The sequence below is a fragment of the Rhinolophus ferrumequinum genome, chromosome 20, assembly GCF_004115265.2.
Source record: "Rhinolophus ferrumequinum isolate MPI-CBG mRhiFer1 chromosome 20, mRhiFer1_v1.p, whole genome shotgun sequence".
NCBI classification, from domain to species: Eukaryota; Metazoa; Chordata; class Mammalia; order Chiroptera; family Rhinolophidae; genus Rhinolophus; species Rhinolophus ferrumequinum.
This window is the reverse complement of record NC_046303.1, coordinates 25,561,486-25,572,475: the sequence shown is the minus strand read 5'-3', so window position 1 is coordinate 25,572,475 and position 10,990 is coordinate 25,561,486.

The window sequence follows — 10,990 nt, the reverse complement described above, 5'->3', positions numbered from 1 at the left end:
ATTTTCATAGTGCCTCCACCTCCCTGTGGAATCCACACAATCCCTTCTTTATGTCCCTGTGATGATGTTCCTTAAGAGAAGAAGTCACTGCCAGGCACAGTATATTTCTCAAGGAATTTCATAAATGACACATAGGAGCAAATCATTCCATATTCCAGCACCCAAACCGCGACAAGCTCAGAAGAGTGTCTAGGCAAAAATAGTCACAGATAATGATTCCCCAATTTTTAATGAAAAAAGAGTTAATAGCAAAAAATACAGAAATGATGTTGTATTAGGCTGGTGCAAATGTAACTGCAGTTTAAAAGGTTAAAAATAATTGCAAAAACCGCAATTACGTTTGCACCAACCTCATATTTCCTAACAAAGATTGCGGGTACGCTGTAGTTTGTTAAAATATTCTATGATCCTAAAACTTCCAGCTCTATGGGTTTCTTTAAAAACGTACTCTGTACTTGTTGGCTTTTAAGGTGACTATTGAATAAGACCAAAATGGAAAGGATGTCATTTTATTCAATTTTCTAGACGTGGTTTTCCACCCCAGGAAAGTAATCTATTCAGCTTCTGCAGAACCAGATACTCTCCTTAGCATCCCCATAATGACGCCCCATGATGACTAGCAGCCAAATATAAGGGACAATCAGTGATGCTGTTGGACTTCCCTTGCTTTGTCTGGTTGATAATAATAACAGAGCGATACTAATGAATACTGTGTGGTGGCTCCACAGGTCCTTTAGTTAGAAGGCCCTGGGAAGAATCCTGGCTCCACCATTACTCCACTGGGTGCATGAAGTAAATCAATTACTTTTTAACCTGTTTCTCTAGTGGTTAAGCACACATTTGCCTACCTCCTCACCTTACAATCCACATATCAGATGGCCTTCACTGGTTAGTGTGGGTGCAGGGGGAAAACCTAGCATCGTTGCAGGGAGTCAGGAGGAGGTCGTTGAGCTGCTGCCCCAGTTTAAGCCAAATGAAAAGAGAAGAGGAGATTTAGGAGAGCATGGCATAGTCTCAGGACATACAGAATGTAAAGACAGAAAGACAGTCTGAACACAACAGTTTGAATAAACAGATACATCAAAAAGTGGGTATGCTGAGGAAGGGAGTTATAAGCCTAATTGTTCAACTGCTCTTGGAAACCTTGGGGAAAAAAAGGAGGGGATATTGGGAAAAGCTCAAGGATTGAGTAAACTAAATAAGTAAAGCAATAATGATGGTGAGCATGGAGTAATGGTAAGAAAACTGAATGCCAGAAACTATTACTAGTTTGAAGTACTTTGTTTTTGCTGAGATCTGTTATACATACAGAGGTGAGAAGTAAAAAATGAAATGAACACCTACAAGGTCTGACAATTAAGTTCACTAATTTGTTGCAATGATGTCGCTAACCTTTTTTTGATATCAGAGGGATTATTCATTGTGAATTTGTACCAACTGGACAAACAGTTGAACAAGTTTACTATTTGGAAGTGCTGGAAAGTCTGCATAAAAAAGTGAGATGACCTGAACTTTTCACCAACAATTCATGGCTCTTGCATCATTACAACGCACCAGCTCACATGGCACTATCTGTGAGGGAGTTTTTAGCCAATAAACAAATAAATGTATTGGAACACCCTCCCTACTCACCTGATCTAGCCCGCAATGACTTCTTTCTTTACCCAAAGATAAAGCAAATATTAAAAGGAAGACATTTTGATGACACTCAGGGCATCAAGGGTAATATGACGACAGCTCTGATGGCCATTCCAGAAAGAGTTCCAAAATTGCTTTGAAGGGTGGGCTAGGCTCTGGCATCAGTGCATAGCTTCCCAAGGGGAGTATTTGGAAGGTGACCATAGTGATATTCAGCAATGAGGTATGTAGCACTTTTTCTAGGATTTGTTCACGAACTTAATTGTCCGACATTGTATGCTGAAGGTAGAGAAAATTCCTTCCAAAGGAATTTTTGAGAAGGAATTCTTTGGAAGAAAAAAAATAAACAGTTCTTATAAGTATATTTACTAACCATTTTATATATTCACTCACCTTTTTCATTATGTATTATATGTAGTCTCCCAATATCAAATACATCAGTAAGAAATTTTGAACATTTTAGAAAGTAGAATTTAGAAGTTTAGAGAAGTATTCTCTCTAGCTCTGAAAAAACCTGTGTAACTTGAATGACAAAAGACAATAAAAAAGCAGAATGTAATGTAATTTAAAAACACTTTTATTGCTTAGTGACTTGGCGCTGATAAACAGTCTGAATAGTCAAAAGATATGAAACCTAGGTTGAAAATATATACTGTTGTATGTGATTTGGGAGCTAAAAATATTGTTTCTAAATGCACATGTTATTTCACCCAAAGTGATGTCGGAAAAAAAAAAAGAGCAAAGGAAGAACAAATTATATTAATATAATATCTATGTCTGCTAATTGGTCTCTATTATCCATTCTTTCCTTTTTCCTTTTAGTACTATAATAGATACCTGCCTGCACGACATAGTAGGTCACATTCTCTGTGTCCCTGCCAGCAAGGTATGGTCGTCTGACTGAATTCTGGCCAATGACGTGTCAGCAAAAGGTCGAGTTATAAGCGCACATTTCTAGTCACTTCATTTAAAAGGAAGCTCTTCGTCCTTCACTTTTCTATTCTCCGTTCTGCTGGCTAGGAAGTGATGAGAGTTCAAATAGCCACCTTGGACCCAGAGCCACATGTAGCAGAGCTTCCTTATCATGACTGGATCTGCTTATTTAAAGACTGATAGATAAAAAGGAAGACCTTTCTGTCTTATTTGAGCCACTGTATTTTAGAGTCTATTTTTAGAGCAGTACAGCCTGTACCCTAATTAATACAAAAATTGGTATCAAAAGTGGTTTTAGATAAAACTGTTCTAATGTATGTGACCCTGCCTTAATGGTTAACTTGCTAAGAGTGAGTAAATAGATAGATATTACAGGCTGGGGAGCCAGGAATCCTTTTTATGCTAAAACATACAATAACACTGTTACCTGTGGTAACTAAGAGGGCAGATCATATGTCTACCAAGGCTGTACCTCCTAGAAAAAGGGTTAGGAAAACTCAAAATATTACTGTGCCTTGGCCGTTCCTGGCAGCTTTTAGCAATGTACTTACTATAAAAGAGATGAATCAGGCAAGAATTAATCAGTTGAAAGCAGAGACGAAGGTAGGGAAGGAGGGGGATGACTGCTCTATTCTCAGCAGGTGTTCTTTAATCTCAGTTGACTAAGGGATTAGTGACTTGGAAAAGCCAACTGTTTCTGTAAACAAAATAACAGCAGATAAAGTTGTCCCTGGGGACATTGCTCCAGAGCCTTCCATTATGTGTCGTCAACCAGTAATGTGAGTCAATCCAAAATCAGATTAAGGTGTTGTTTTCACACCCGATGTAGCTGCTCTTAATTCAAGGGAGAGAGGGCTCCTAGCAGTCAGGTTATAAGCCTTTGTCTGTGGTATATTCAACTACCTGGAACCAAATAGACAGAGTCAAATATGTTTTTGAGCAAATTACATTGCTAAAGAACTTGCAAGTCTAGCCTACAAATGTTTGTGATTGCTTGACCATAAAGCACCTCCTGAGATCCTAATGCTGGCAACAAATTGAGAAACTTGTGTTGCATTCAGCTCAAAACCTAGAATTCCTTGTCCATCATCCCATCTAAAATGGAAAGAAGGGATGCTTTCCAACATGCACAGTAGATGTGTCCCAGAGGATTGTGGACAGAGAAGAATTTCCCAAAGGACAAACCCAGGAGGCCAAAAGGACAACTGGCTGAGAGAGTTCCTCCCTCCTCCCCACCCAGAGAGCAAAGCCAGGATTTCATCAAGATACTTACTGCACTGTTAGTGAGGGAAGCCTTTGCAATTTCTATAGCAATGCAGACAGATTTCAGCATTGCTACAGACAAGTGGTCCTGTGTGTCTCCTTTTCTTCTCTTTCCCAAGTACAAATTTCTATCGCGGTTATCCTGATTCTATTCCACTAGGTGTATCAGTGTATTTGTGCGTAGGGATGTGGGGGCTGGAGGCAGTGGTAGTGAAATTATCCACTAGTTTATAGGTCACACAATCAGAAGAAGCCACATCAGGCTTCATGGAAGGAACTTGGAATCACGCAGAGATTCTAGATTTTGAACTAAACTGGGTTAGACTCTATATTGTTCACCATTGAAAAAGAGGTGTGCCCTTCATGTGGAATGAAAGACACAAGAGATAGAGTGACCATACAATTGGTTATGGTAGAAATTGCTAAGTGTCCCCTAGAACAAAACATCCCTAATTCCTTCTAATCATAGAACCCACTAAAATTTTAGCAAACATGCTGTTGTCCAGGTAGAACTGAGATTTCTCAGCTTCGCTTGGAGCTGATTATGGCCACATAGCTCAGTACTCACATTTACCTAATAGGACATTTACCTAAAAAAGGAATCTTCTTGCTACAGCAGCTTAACCTGTAGACTGATAAAGATAGCACTTCTGCATTTAACAAGAATGATATAGCAAGGTATTTAACTATTTCTAGGAATAATAATGGAGTGAAAAAGAATAAAAATACACATTTATAACTATGAGGCAAGCTTAATATTATACTTGTTTAAGGATAGTGAGAAGGAAATTTTTGAGTATTTTTTCACAAAATTAGGAAAGAGCAAGGTAAGTGGGTCAATGTTAAGTGTATTTGACTATGTTCTGTAGCTTAGCTACTGGCTTTCCTGATCTCCAATTTTGAAATATATAGTAAGGCCTCAGCTAATACTTATTGAATGGCAATCTCAAAAGTTCTCTGGATGACAAGATAATAAGGTGGACTATTGTGAGAGCCTAAAATGTTCATTCAATTCTGTGGCAGAGAGTTTTAACCTGCCCCCACAAAAGGAGAATGATACACAGCTATATAATTTCTGAATGCGTCACAGGAAAAATATATGCACTCAGAAGGCAAAAAAGAAAAACATGATACAATATAGTACATGGAAATATAAGACATACCAATATAAGACATAGTACCAAAAACAGATGAGAAACTTAGAAATTAATGTGTAATTTCTTTAATGTGTACAGTTAATGTTATACTAATTTCTTTTATTGAAAAGAAACTCTTATAAATCAATGGAGTCAACAACCCAATGGAAAAATGGTCAAGGACATGAAGAGACAGTTCACAGAAAAGCATAAAAATAACCAGTAAATATTGAAAAGATGTTCTATGGCACTTATAATTTAATAAATTCAAAATAAAACAGGAGAACATATTTTTTTCTATTTACCAAATTGTCAAATGGTAAAATATCACATGTTACTAATCATCAGGTCCACAAATATGCTGTAAATGGGTATATAAATTGGTCAAAACCTTTTGATCTATAGCAAAGTATTGTTTTTATAAAGAAAAGAATACTCCTGAAACATTATGCATTTATTGAATATGCACTAATCTAAAATCAAAGACATTAGATTGGGTACCTATGGAAGAGAGGGATGTATGTGTTCCCAAGGAAGCTTACATGTTGATATCCCTTCAAACTGATATATTGCCATATTTATCTAATATTTAATTAGAGGCAAGGAAAGACAGGCTCCAGATACACTATTAGCAGAGGTCAGTCTCATTTCTCCTCTCTAATCTCAAATGTACATACTCTCCTCAGTCAGTCAGAGGTCCTGAAGTTACCTTGGAGAGCCATTCAGAGATCGCCTATGTTTGTTGAAGCACGATTCTTGGTATTCTCATCTCCTATCTCAAGCAGCTTATCAAATAGTTTTCACACCACCTATTTCTAACAGCCCCGGTAAAGAGAATTGCCTTCACATTGCATGTTTAGTAATGACCTCCAACAACGGTTAGGAACCCACTATAGATTTAAACATTAAGCATCTGTCTACCTTGCTCATCATTTGATCATGCAGAAGTTGTCACACCAGTCATTTTCCAAAGGTAAACACTGTAAATGTATATTGTTGTTTAGAGAAGTCAACCCTTCCACTAAAAAATCATAAATAAGTTGAGACATACATTGAATTAAAAAAAAAACTAATATTTATTTTAAGCCTAATGCGTTTGAACTAGGTTTGAATTTAAAAGTCTGCATATGCCCAGTATGTTAGAATGACCACTCATTCCAGTTTGCCGTTGTCCTTGGGTAAGATAAACAATGAGACAGAGAGAGAGAGAGAGAGAGAGAGAGAGAGAGAGAGTCTTATAAATGCACTTCACAAAGAATGATATAAAAATGTCATAAAACCTGTAACATGTGTTTCGACCTAAGTATTCATTAGGGAATGGCTAAAATCACGTATTTTTACTTGGCAATATCAAGTAAAAATATTGGCGAAGATGTGGTGCAACTGGGACTGTCATCCATTGCTTGTAAAAGTACAGACTGATACATTGGTTTGAAAAACTTTCACTTTCTATTAAAATGAACGTGTAGGGTATGTGTATATGCCCTATGACCCTGAAATGCCACTCCATGGTATGTGCCCAACAGAAATGCATATAAAAGTGCACCAGAGGATATACTGAATTTTTAAGTGATAAATTTCTTTTTTCATTGACAAAGGAATGAAGATATTGATTTCCTTATATAATGCAACCAGCAGAAGACAAATCAGAGGTATTATTATTTTCCCTTGTGCTTTGCAACTTGTGTTTCTGTCCTTCATAATGATGGGAAAAGCAGCCTACTGTTACATCAGCCCCTTAAGATGTCATTTTCAGTATATAATTGACTATGACCCTTGCATGTATTTCTTCAGATCTCCTTCTCTTCAGAATGATGATTTCTAATATTTTTCTCCTAAGGTAAGAATAAGAATTCAGTAATCATCATGTTTTTTGTTACCTCTGAAAAATAGGTCTTTTAATTTAGTTAATATGACAAAGTCCATCTTATTTAAAGGGATTCTTTTTAATGTTATTATAATAAAAATGACGCCTTTCTTTAAAATTCTTGATCATAAAATGCTTTTGCATTATTTTTGCACTGATTGTAAATAGTACTGAATTAAAGTCTTATTCCTGAAAATTAACTGACTCAGTCTAAGGCTTTAATAATTTATTAATTTAGATTAATATTGATGTTATCCATATCATTCTGTCTAATGCCGACTCCTACATAAATAAGTAAACAAGAACGAGTGAATTTCCATTTTCCAAATTATCTGACGTTGGCATTAGCTTGTGCTAGATCCATAGCTGGAATATAGTTTTTCTGATCTTTGCTGCCAGGGGACTGATGAGGCCTCACTGGAATGGAGTGAGAATGACAGGGGATGGCCCTCAACTCCTTAGAATGGTCAGAGGGGGGGATGAGCATTGAACTACCAAAAATGCCACGGAGGTGGAAATTGCTTGTGACCCATTCCCTTTCCAATGAACAGAAAAGAGCAGGTGAGCATGGAGTTATCAGTATCACAACACCTTCTAGAAAACAGTCTTGCTCCATGTTTTAGGTTTTTGGTATGCATGATGGAGCTCATGGCAGATCGAGTTCAGGGGACAAGGTGAAACCAGGAAGGGAGGCACCTGAAGTAAGGTTGTCTCCATCTTTTTAGAAAGGCCAGGTTCTTGGAAAGAGTGACTGTAATGACAAGTGGCGCCAAGACTCACCTGTCTGATCTCTTTCTAGCTTCGTGCTGCTTCCTGCTTTTTGCCTGTGGGAGGGAGTCCAGGCAGTATTTACAGATCTGTCTATCCTTTCATTTCTTTTAGATAGATCGACTCAGGGGACTTGATGGAGTGTGAGAAACAGAAATTGTAATTGCTATAGAGTATGTAGCGTTCTGGGTGGAACTGCTGTATGTTTTTAATTTGATGGGTTAAACATTGCTGCATATGCTTTCTGAGAGCATATTTGATCACTTATTTGTCTGTGGATTAAATCCACTTCTCTATGGATGGTAAATAATGGGCGGGTAAATGCCGACTTGGCTATATTTAAACACCACCTTTAAAAATCAGAAGTCATAGATCAGGTAGCTAGAGCTGACATGGAGTTAGAAGAGTCACTGAACTGATGATACCTGGAGTGGAGATAAGAGGTGTGCTAGAGGTAATGTGCCATTTGGGCGTGGATGTACAGCACTGCCATGATAAAATGGCATTGGATTAATGAAAGAAATACAATTCAGAGTAAGTTTCTCCATGGCCATCCAGGGGAAGAAAATGACTTAGATAATCCATTACACTATGACTTAACCTAGAGACAGACAGCACATGTAAACATAATACCAATCACTGTCCCTATGCTGAACCATATTTAATACGTTGATAGAGCCACAGGGGCTGGCTATAATGGCACAGTGACAAATCCTGGCCATAGGGTGCCCCGTGCAGAATATATCATCCCCCACTTTACACAGAACGTTCTGCATGTGGTCTTGGAGCTTTTAGATTTGTAGACTGCTTTGTGTAAGCATCTGAGGTTCACAGTGGCCTCACTCATTCAGCATCAAATGGGAATCAACAAAAGCAAAGTTTCCAGAGCAGAAGTATTCCCTTGTTTGGGCCTCTTCTTTTACTCCCTGGTAACTGGGCTGTGGGAATTCCAGGGCGTTCCGCAATATTGCTGTTGCCGCTGCTGTTGCGGTTTTGGGGTGTGCCCCGCATGTAGATTATGGTGCACACGCAGTGCTAAAATCCATAGGCTATGGGGCAAAAAGAGGGAGGATTTCTGGGTTGCCTGCAGCTGCTCCAGGCTACAGTGAAGTTTAACTGGATTAGTGCTACAGAGCCCCAAAGGCATATATGACAAGTAATTTCCAGTTTTAGATGAAGAAGTAATACTTCTGGGGTGAGTTTCCCAGGCAAATCGTGCAGTGATAGATGTTCTAAAGACTGGGAAAAAACGTCTCTTGTCCAAATGGAAGAGTAGGTCCTGACGGTGGAAGTCTGGATACATCAGGGTGCCTCGCAGAGCAAAAGTAAATGAACCTTTTCTTTTCGTAAACATCTGTAGCTATCTCTGAATATGAGATATCACAAGTACCCTAGTACACACACACACACACACACACACACACACACACACACACACACACACACCCTTATACATTTTGTTTTGCCAAAGAGAAATTACCTTTATTTTATTTTCTGATTATAAAAATGTGACCTAACTTAAATATTCCATACCACCCCACTAATCTCTTAGTAATGCATCCTAAAGAAACAAAGACCCAGCCCCAGAGACCCTCTGAAGCAGTTCCACTATTTACTGACGTCCACTTGAGAAGGCAACAAATGGAGATTCATATTTTAGGACATAGAGCAAGCCTTCCCCCAGATCTTCTCCTTGTCACAGAAGCTGCTCATTTTTCCTAGTTTTCTCATGCCCTTCTCACCCTCCCTGTCCCCAGCTTCCAGCCCAATCCCTGCTCTTTGTGTTACCTTCCTTTCCACCCCTCAACATGATTGAGCACGAAAATAACAGATACGCACAGTAGCTGGCTGAGCTGGCAAGTGCTTCCTCCCCTCCAGAAGGGAGGAGAGAAGAGAGGATTGTAAATATTGTGATTTAGCTGCCTTATTTTATCGCTGTCACAAAGATTATAGGTGCTGTATTCGTTTCTTAAGGCTGCCGTAAAAATTACCACAAATAATTTTAAATATTTAAAATTACAAATTTTAAATAACTTATTCATTCCTTAAAATAACTTAAATAACAACTTCATTAAATTTGTTAAAATAACAAATTCATTCCTTCACAGTTCTGGAGGCCAGAAGTCCAAAATCAAGGTGTCTTCAGGGCTAGTCTCCCTCAGAAAGCGCCAGGGAAGAAGCCCTCCTTGTCTCCTTGAGATGCTGGGGGCTCCAGAGATTTTTTGGCTTGTGGCAACGTCCCTCCTATCACGGACCACTCTCAGGTGTCTTCTTTTCTTAGAAGGACATTTCCCCTTGGATGAGGGCCCACCCAGTTAATCCAGGATGCTCTAATCTCAAAATTCTTAATTACATCTGCAAAAACCCTAAATTCATTCTAAATGAATTCACATTCACAGGTATAAATTAACACTCCAACTCACATTTCCCATTATAACTATGCACAGAAGAAAAGCCTAGATGGATATATATCTTCCCTTGTTACATTCCCTGATACAGTCCAGAGCGCAACCTCGTCAAATTGGCTGAGCTGTGACGTAAATGCAGGTAGCTTGTCCCCACAGCCTATATTCCTAACCTCAAGGCCCATCATGAGCCAGTACTGTTGAGCGTGTGTTAATTGCTTCCACCTGGGAATGAAACCCCCCTGCTAACTAGACCTGTACGAGGACGTGGAAGAGCTTTTCCACAGAAGAAATATGGAATATGATTCAGAGTAGGGACTGAAAGATGAGAGTGTCTTCCTCTATCAAGATAGTCTCAATCTGCCAAAACTGAGATGGTACCACCGCCCCTCCTTGACTCTGTCAGTGTCGAGTCCCACGCGACCAGAGTTGTGGGGAGTGAGGAGGGCGGCGCAGGGTTAAGAAAAGACAGTAGTCAATAATAGATTATAAACAGGGCCAAGGGACCCCCAGTCTCAAGGACACCCCAAATCGGGCCTAGCATCAGCTTTTATTAGTTAAGTGGGGGAATAAAGGAGATAAAGCTTGTCAATCTCAAGATCTGTGAATCCTATACATCATGATAGGAAACTGATTTGAGCCAATCACCCTTGCCTGCAGGCAGCTGAACCATAAGTCTCAGGATGTATGTACTTCCCCAAGGGACAAAACCTTTATGCATATGAATAGATGGGGAGCACATCATTGAATCTCTTCCCATGCAGGTTGTGGGAAGGAATGCAGCCACAGAGGCAGAGGCTTTTCTTAGCCGGGGGAAGGTGGGGGGCTGGGCCCACCTCTGTGAACCCCGTGGGTTCTCCTGTTGGACCCCACTCGACTGTACCTGGCTTGAGTTGTCCTCCCCATGGGGAATCTTACTCGTCATTGGCTGACCAGCCATCTTTTTGGGGCCAAACAGGGAGACATAAGGTGCAAACACA